We start from the raw sequence: 9,742 nt of genomic DNA, 5'->3' as shown, positions 1-9,742 counted from the left end.
TCTGCAAATTGTAAAGTATAATTTGTAGAATATTCCGGTTCATCGATGGAAGCATGAAGTTGTTGTTTTTTCAAACTGTATACTAGCTGTATACAAGTGTGCCACAATAATGTGACGCCCCCTCCCTGCAACCTGTAAATTAAATTCCTTAATGCATACAACACAATTTTCATTGCCGTTGTCATTATTATGATTACATCATACCCATGATAGTGGAACCACATTCAAAATCAGAATTATTGCCTTATAATTTTTGCGTGACTAAGAGAAGAAAGGGTTATTGAACGTATTCACAACAGACAGGACTAGACAAATATCATGCAGACATCAGAAAGTACACAGAATTGGAATATAAAATGTTGTTTTAGACCTACGTCATGGTAGTTTGGTGACATTAACAATAGAACATGGGCTCTGACACAGTGTGTGTGTATGTGTGTGTGTATGTGTACGTATGTGTGTACGTGTGTGTGTGTGTGTTTAGACTACACATTTTACATGTGTGCAAAAGGTTTTCACATAAATATCATAGACAAAGAAAACGACAACAAACATGTAGCCTTATTGTAAAGAATATGAGAACTCCTCAAAGATCCTTGGAGATAAAATATGGCTTATCAAGTTATTCTTCTCAGATATTAAGACAGACAACACGATTAAATGATTATTTATTCTAGTTTTTCTCATTTTCTACCTGCCCCTCCCCCACCTCCAGAATATTTACAAATCAAAGGAGTGATGCCTTGAATTAGGTGTTTTGGTGGTGGAGGTTCTTTTTCAAGGGGGTGCTAATCTTTTCTCTGCCTCATTGCAGAAGGACAAAAACGTAATCTAAAACTTCTTGACTAGAAGGATTAAACACTCTAGCTTCACCGTGCCACAGGTTAGCGTTAGCGCCCTCCCAAGGTCACTAAATTACGTTTGTATTAGCCTAGCCTCGCGTCAGCCTAACCTAGCCTAACTCAATGTTAGCCTAGCCTAGCCCAACGTTAGTCTAGTCTAGCGTTAGCCTAGCTCGGCTACTTCTTCAACATGTCTTGAAGGGGGCCCGGGAGGTACTTCATGACTGTATCCATGATGCTCTCCTCCTCTTCTTCTTCGTCTCCGCAGCCGGCGGGTACAGCTTTCTTGGGGCGGGTCAAGCTGCCCTCGGAGGCCTCCTCCACGGCCGCCTCCTCGGTCACCACCTCGCGCTTCTTAATGCCGTACTGTCGGGAGAGACGGAGGACACGACGAAAGTGTGAAACCTTTTTTTTTTTTTTTTTTTACATTTTGTTCATTTAACCCAAAGCGGTACAAACAACACGATACATTTGTTACAATTTTACCAAAGCGATACGAACAAAATGAATGCTATGTGAAAGAAACAGGTTGTAGTTATGTATAACACTTTTCTCACACCCAAGGATGCTTTATTTTACTAGAATATAAAATGTAAATGTAAAATAAACATATATAAATAACAAGATCACATTGCCCAGACATTCTCAACAATAGTTAAGACTTTCTTCAGGTAAGTATTTATTGAAGTGTGACCCACCCAAGCGTTTTATGGTTCTGTGGTTGTTTTTTAGGTTTACCCAATGCTCCCTCCCTCCTTCTTCTCCCATCTCTCTCTATCTCTTTTCATATCTCTCTAACTCACTGTGTCCCTCCTCTATCTGAACCCCCAAAGCAGTTTCTGTTGACGTATTGATGCACAGATATTTTGCAAGCGCCTCCGCATCCTTTAAGATATTTTTGGGCCACAACAAAGATGTTTTTCTTCTTCCTCCTAAAAAGCGGGGCATGCGATGCTTGGATTGAGAAAGCAGCCGTGAATGTCTCATGTCAGGTGGTAATGGAGCCACGATGACAGCCACAGAGAGGAAATTCACCTCAGTACAGCGGGGTGGGGGTGGGAGGTGGGGGTGGGAGGTGGGGGTGGGGGTGGGAGTGGGGGTGGGAGGTGTAGAATGATGGCAGAAGTGGAACAGAAGAACGGAGAGACAAGAGGAAGAAATCTGTGGTTGAGTATGCAGGATTACAGGAAGCGGAGTGGAGAGAGGGGGATGCACAGAAGGATAAAATGAACAGATGAACAGAATTCTTATTTTAGAGGAAGAATAGAGAGATGGAAGGTTTGGGAATGGGTAGCTCGAAGCTTTTATGGAACGAAGAAAAAAAAAGATTTTGCTGACGAGAACAGTGTAGTGTAGCAAATGATGTGCCAACCTCAGCCACTCTGATTTTGATTCTGTCGTTCAGGATTTAGTTTCAGAGCACTGGTTTACCCCATAGACTGGCTCCTACTACCTCTCTGGTGACAGATTATTGCTTTTGCCAGGGAGAGGAGGATGAGAGGATGATGTGTTTCCTGAGAATTCAAACCAGGCCTGTATTCCCCAGCTGCTTCTCCTCTCTTATCCACACAGAGTGCCGGTTTCATAGCAACCACCGCTCTGCTACCGTAGCAACCGGGCTGCTGCAGCCCCATGCCACGTAGAGTACCTGAGGGGCAAAGTCCCCCGCAATGCAGTCTGGGAAACGTAGTGTTTCCTTTGACCTGAGCAGAGCAGCGCACCTGGGTTCAGATTAATAGTTTCTCTTTTTTGTGTGTTCAGTTGTTTGTAGCCCAGAGTTGTGGGTATAAATAGCTGTGTTTGAAATAAAACCGTCCACACGGAAAAAGTAAAAGAAAATCGCTACAAAGGGAGAGGAACCAGAGTCGATGTTGGAAGGAAGCCAAGAAAGGGTTTGTGTTTGAAGCACGTAGTACTACAGGCTTCTGCTCCCCCTGCAGAGGATGTGGGGGGTGGGGAGCGCGTGTGGAGCGGAGAGGCTTGTTCACACTGCAGAAGTATTTAGCTGGGACACGTGTTTTCAAGGGTTTAATAACGACATTTAGTCTTGAAACGTGCTAAGTTATTAAATCCTCACTGTAAAGACTTTCTATTTGAAACGTTGTCTGAACATCGGCAATAAATCTGCTCAACTGCCCTAAAAGATGTTTCGAAAATATACTGCCACTTAACTTTTGATTTGGGAATTCATGGTCCACCATGAACCATTTAATTAAAAAAATAACATTTATTTATTTTATTGCTCACGTTGCTTCTGTGTTTACCACATTGTTGTTGTTTGTGTGCTTGTTTACCTTGTCCCTGATGCCTTGCCTCATCCCTTCCCTCTCGAGCTCCATCTTGGCGTACTTTTCCTTCCTCTCCTCCTCCTGCTGTCTAAGCGCCTCCTGTCTCTCTTCCTCCTTCTTCTCTGCGTCAGGGTCTGCCTCCTTCTCCTCCCCTCCCAGCATCTTGCCCACGTCAGGGGGGCCACCTGCACACAGAGAGACAGACGGACAGGTGTTAGGAAGAAGAAGAAGAAAGTGGCAGTGCCAAATTACGTTGTGTCCTTGGGCAAGGCACTTCACCCTACTTGCCTCGGGGGAATGTCCCTGTACTTACTGTAAGTCGCTCTGGATAAGAGCGTCTGCTAAATGACTAAATGTAAATATAAGAAAGTGAACTCGGAGTCTGAGACTGACGTGGTGAGACAGATGGACACATGACAGAGATAAAGAGATGGACACATGACAGAGATAAAGATATGGACACATGACAGAGATAAAGAGATGTACACATGACAGAGATAAAGAGATTGTACAGAAAGATGGACAGAAGTCAGAGACTGTAAGAGGTAGAGGGTGCATTCAGCATGATGAGGAGACAGACTGTCAGCTGTTAGACCTTAGAAAAGGAGGTAGTTGTAGGCCTGATCTGAAATTGTTGGCACATACTAGGACACGTCTGCATGCCTCATTCTGCCTGGAATAACTTGTACAAGGACGAACAGAATTAGGGAGGACAGAGGAAACGGAGGAATTGAAGAGAGAGAGGAGAGAATTCCAGTCTTAGGTGGGTTTTTTAGTCGTCGGGCAGACTGCGGAATAAAATCTCGCACACAACCTCAGAAAATCTGAGCGCTGTCTAGTTTGCAGGCCAGTTAGAGGGATGAGGATGGTCTAACACAGGCATGAGTGCATGACTGCCCCACTCAGAGAGAGGGGGGGAGGGAGGGAGGATGAGAGACACTCAGCGAGGGAGGGGGAGAAGGAGGGGGAGAAGAAGAAGGAGGGGGAGAAGAAGAAGGAGGGGGAAGAGATGTCCAACCTCAAACCTTTGGCTGTGTGAGGATGGAGGGAGATGGAGTGAGGGTAATAGAGGAGAGGCGGAGGGAAAGAGGGAGGGGGCCTGGGAAAGATGAGGGATGGCCTTTGGACTGCACGAGTGCTTCCCTACAAAGAAGGGGAAGGATGGATGGAAGGAAGGGAAGAAAAAGACAGAGGCCATCAGCAAAGATAGAGGACAAAGATACAGAGCGGGAGAGAAAAAGATAGAAGAAGAGAGAGAGGTATAGAGGAGCCCCTGGTGATGTTGTTAGCGTGGTGAGTCTTTTTGTCTCATCAGCATAAAAAAACAGAACTGCAGCTAAACACGAGTGGGTGAGACGAAGACAGTGACACGGAGGGATTGGAGGAGGGAGGGGGAGAGCGAGATGGAGAGAGGGGGGGGAGCGAGATGGAGAGGGGGGGGGAGCGAGATGGAGAGGGGGGGGAGCGAGATGGAGAGGGGGGAGAGAGCGAGATGGAGAGAGGGGGGGAGAGAGATGGAGAGAGGGGGGGAGAGCGAGATGGAGAGAGGGGGAGAGCGAGATGGAGAGGGGGGGGGAGCGAGATGGAGAGAGGGGGAGAGAGCGAGATGGAGAGAGGGGGAGTGCGATATGGAGAGAGGGGGGGAGAGCGAGATGGAGAGAGGGGGAGTGCGATATGGAGAGAGGGGGAGAGCGAGATGGAGAGGGGGGGGAGCGATATGGAGAGAGGGGGAGAGCGAGATGGAGAGGGGGGGAGCGAGATGGAGAGAGGGGGAGGAGAGCGAGATGGAGAGAGGGGGAGTGCGATATGGAGAGAGGGGGAGAGCGAGATGGAGAGGGGGGGGAGCGATATGGAGAGAGGGGGAGAGCGAGATGGAGAGGGGGGGGAGCGAGATGGAGAGAGGGGGAGGAGAGCGAGATGGAGAGAGGGGGGGGGGGCGAGATGGAGAGAGGGGGAGGAGAGCGAGATGGACTGTCAGATAGAATAAGAGAGAATAGGCAGAGGGAGCTAAGAGATGAAAACGGGGGCAACAGAGACAAGAAAAAACGTATTTTCATATCAGGGAAGGGGATTTGGAGGGGGGGGACAGGGTGACATGAGGAATTTTAGAGAGAGAGGGAGAGAGGAAGTGTGAGAGAGAGAGAGAGAGATAGAGGGAGAGAGAGAGAGAGGGAGATGGAGAGGAACGAGAGAGAGGGAGCATGAGAGGCAATTAGAGAGAGGGAGAGATCGAGACCGGTGGAGGCCGGTCGGCGGTTTCTTGGTTTTTCTGGGCATGGAGCTGACGTTGCAGATATATCTCTGTGTGTGTGTGTGTGTTCTCATGAGTCACTGTATCGCGTATCCAGGTTACGACCTGCCTCTCCCTGCCACCTGTCTCATCACAGGTGTGGGTCCCTTCTAATCCTCCTCTCCTGTGGGTAGCTCTCCTCAGGGCCCAGTCCCAATCTCTCCTGTGGGTAGCTCTCCTCAGGGCCCAGTCCCAATCTCTCCTGTGGGTAGCTCTCCTCGGGGCCCAGTCCCAATCTCTCCTGTGGGTAGCTCTCCTCAGGGCCCAGTCCTCGGGGCCCAGTCCCAATCTCTCCTGTGGGTAGCTCTCCTCAGGGCCCAGTCCCAATCTCTCCTGTGGGTAGCTCTCCTCAGGGCCCAGTCCCAATCTCTCCTGTGGGTAGCTCTCCTCGGGGCCCAGTCCCAATCTCTCCTGTGGGTAGCTCTCCTCGGGGCCCAGTCCCAATCTCTCCTGTGGGTAGCTCTCCTCGGGGCCCAGTCCCAATCTCTCCTGTGGGTAGCTCTCCTCGGGGCCCAGTCCCAATCTCTCCTGTGGGTAGCTCTCCTCAGGGCCCAGTCCCAATCTCTCCTGTGGGTAGCTCTCCTCGGGGCCCAGTCCCAATCTCTCCTGTGGGTAGCTCTCCTCAGGGCCCAGTCCCAATCTCTCCTGTGGGTAGCTCTCCTCGGGGCCCAGTCCCAATCTCTCCTGTGGGTAGCTCTCCTCGGGGCCCAGTCCCAATCCGAACACAGGTGTTAGCTAACTTTTTCGTTTTCGCCTCTTCCTGTAATTCTCTACGGGCTCAGTCCCAATCTGAACACAGGTGTAGCTACCTTCTAATCCTCCGCTTCCTGTGGTGAGTTGTCCACCGGGCCCAGTCCCAATCTGAACATATGTGTAGCTGCCTTCCTCCTTACTTTAGTCAGGTCACCACAGGCTCCCATGGAGTAAAGAACCTCAAGTATAATCCTCTTTTTCCGGTACTGGCTGGTTCTGGGATTTTATTTATATATTTTTTGTCTTGGAAGTCATAAGAATTTGGTTAGGTGTGAGCTGATTTACCTACAATTTCAAATGATTCATTTACAGATTTTCTATGAATTGAATACAAAAAAAAGTATTTATTTTTATATATTTATTTACAAACACTAATTAAATGTAATTACACATTAAATCACATTAAATTAAAACATTTAAATCTACACCTGACAACAAGAAGATGTGGTTTGGTTCAGGTTCACTCTAGTTCTCCAAGAAAACCTTCAGTATGCAATTTCTACATAGGGTTAAGCGTGTAGGATTTGGTGTGGGACGGGGCCCAGGGCCAACCCTCAGTCTTGTGCTCTGTAGCGTGTAGTGATGGTTTCACTGTTTGCATTCTGCTCCGTTGCACCCCACTCTGCCTCTTATGTAACCTGGCAGACAGAGAGGTAGAAAATAACAGTATATTTTATAGTATAAATATTACTCCCGAATTTATGAATATTTGGAAGAATTTGGGGTGAGCAGGCAGTATAGGATACTTGGGGGATGCGTTTGGAAGGATTTTTGGTTGGGTAGAAGTGAAAGGATTTCATGTTAATATTTTGGTTATCATGATGATAATTAGAGTATTACGGGGTAATGTTTCCCAGATGACAACACTGCTGAACCCAGATGAGTTATCTCATCCTTTCCATCGGTGGCAGAGTTTAGGATACGTAATCTAACACTCGATCTGTAGCTGGAGAATAAACTTGCGCCCCTCCAACACCACCATGTCTTTGATGTGGCTCAGCGAAGCGAATGGATTAAGTAGCTTTATGAGAGCGTGTAACCTCGCCATCTTCATGGGGGGGTGGTTAAGAAATATTCCGCTCTCTTGCCTGTTTCTCTTTTATTCTCTCTCTTCTTCTTCTCCATCCCCCCATCTTTTAGCCTTCAGTGTTTTGCCTCACCCCCCCCTCACCCTCTCTCTCTGCTTCTTCTACATCCCCCAGCGCCCAACCCTCTCTCTCTCCTCCAGCACCCCCCCTCTCTCTCTCCTCCAGCACCCCCCCCTTTCTCCTCCAGCACCCCCCCCTCTCTCTCTCCTCCAGCACCCCCCCTCTCTCCTCCAGCACCCCCCCCTCTCTCTCTCCTCCAGCACCCCCCCCTCTCTCCTCTCTCGCTCTCCTCCACCCCCCCTCTCTCTCCTCCACCCCCCCTCTCTCTCCTCCCCCCCCCTCTCTCCTCCAGCACCCCCCCCTCTCTCCTCCACCCCCTGTCTCTCTCTCCTCACCCCCCCCTCTCTCCTCCCCCCCTCTCTCCTCCAGCACCCCCCTCTCTCCTCCACCCCCCCCTCTCTCTCTCCTCCACCCCCCCTCTCTCCTCCCCCCCTCTCTCCTCCAGCACCCCCCCTCTCTCCTCCACCCCCCCTCTCTCTCCTCCCCCCCCTCTCTCCTCCAGCACCCCCCCCTCTCTCCTCCACCCCCCGCCTCTCTCTCCTCCACCCCCCCTCTCTCTCTCTCTCTCTCTCCTCCACCCTCCCCCCTCTCTCTCTCCTCCACCCCCTCTCTCTCTCTCCTCCACCCCCTCCTCCCCCCCTCCCTCCTTATGCTCTCCAGTCGTGACATTGGGACGAGGACGGGGCTGTGTAGCTACATTATTTATAGTCTGTGCGCCGGGCCCCAGTGGAACCTCAAGGTCACCACGGTGATGAATGGAATTTGATTTGCGGCGTAAAGATATGGCCTGGCAGGAAACAGGATGACACCCGACCAATCACGCAAAAGGGATCTTCAGAATCCGCCAATGGTGTCGAAGTGCCGGGGCCTCATTTGCATTAGCGTTAGCCTTCTGCTTAAAGAGCATCTGCTTCGACTCCTAGTTAACCTTGACCCCTAAAATGCAATGGATGCGTGTATATAGGTTAGCATAGTAGCAGAAGCTGTTCTGAGTTTAGTGGCTTGCCAACTGCCCCACTTCTGTGCCCTTAACCCTGACATTGCTACTCCTCATAAAATATATTTTTTGATCTCTCTCTCTATCACAATCCTCCTTCTCTCTCTCTCTCTCTCTCTCTCTCTGACCCTCTCTCACTCACGCTCTCTATCAATCTGTCTTTGACTCTCACACACGCACTAACTCACACGGCACGCACGTCTTGAGATATCATCCCTGATCAGGAGTCCCAGTGTGCGAAGCTAGACCCTGGAGCCACATCCAGAGTTCTTCTCTGTGTCTTCCACAAAGCCTCCGCCGCCCCAGCCCTCTCGCTGGAGAGGGGCATCAGGAACCAGGCAGAGCTAAAGGCCTCGACTGCACCAATCAGTGCACACTATAGCATTGATCCACCAATCACTGCACACTATAGCATATATCCTTTCTTACACGTCACAAGGTGTGTGTGTGTGGATGTGTGTAGGAGTGCATGATCGAAGAGGGTAAAGACTGGGTTGTTAAGTAGGTGTAGATGTCATAACTTATGTTAATATGCATTCTGACTGGGACCTCAGCATTATGCTGAAGGTCTCTCCCTCTCTGCCTCTCCTTCTCTCTCTCTCTCTCTCTCTCTCTCTCTCTCTCTCAATCTCTCTCCCTCTCTCCCTATCTCTCTCTGCCTCTCTGCATCCCTATCTCTCTCTCTCTCTCTCTCTCTCCGTATCTCTCTCTCCCTCTCTGCCTCTCTATCTCTCTCTCTCCCTATCTCTTCTTGCCTCCCTATCTCTCACTCTCTCTCTCTCTCTCTCCCTCTCTGCCTCCCTATCTCTCTCTCTCTCTCTCTCTCTCTCTCCGTGTCTCTCTCTCCCTCTGCATCCCTATCTCTCTCTCTCCCTATCTCTCTCTCTATCTCTCTCTCCCTCTCTGCATCCCTATCTCTCTCTCTCTCTCTGCCTCCCTATCTCTATCTCTCTCTCTCTCTCTCCCTCTCTGCATCCCTCTCTCTCTCTCTCTCTCTCTCTCTCTCTCTCTCTCTCTCTATCTCTCTCTTTCCCTCTCTGCCTCCCTATCTCTCTATCTTTTGTTTGGCAGCTGTTTCTTTCCCTTCCTTCTGTTCCCCCCTCTCTTTCTCAACCACTCACTCACTCTCTCTCTTTTATGCACATAACCGTGTACAATTTTAAACACACATCACACATTTATAACCGAACTCACATCTCTTTTAAGACACATTCAGTACATACACACACCTTTCCTCTCCCTGTCAGCTAATCAAATCAGGCTCAGAGCAAAAAAATTACATCAAGGTTTCCACCAAGAACACAGAACACTGTTAATACAACAGTGAGTCTATCAGAGTATCTTCCGTCTGTATCCATCCTTTCTCTCTCTCTCTCTCTCTCTCTCTCTCTCTCTCTCTCTCTCTCTCTCTCTCTCTCTCTCTC

Source organism: Osmerus eperlanus, chromosome 14 (assembly GCF_963692335.1).
Source record: "Osmerus eperlanus chromosome 14, fOsmEpe2.1, whole genome shotgun sequence".
NCBI lineage: Eukaryota > Metazoa > Chordata > Actinopteri > Osmeriformes > Osmeridae > Osmerus > Osmerus eperlanus.
This window is presented reverse-complemented; position numbering follows the sequence as displayed.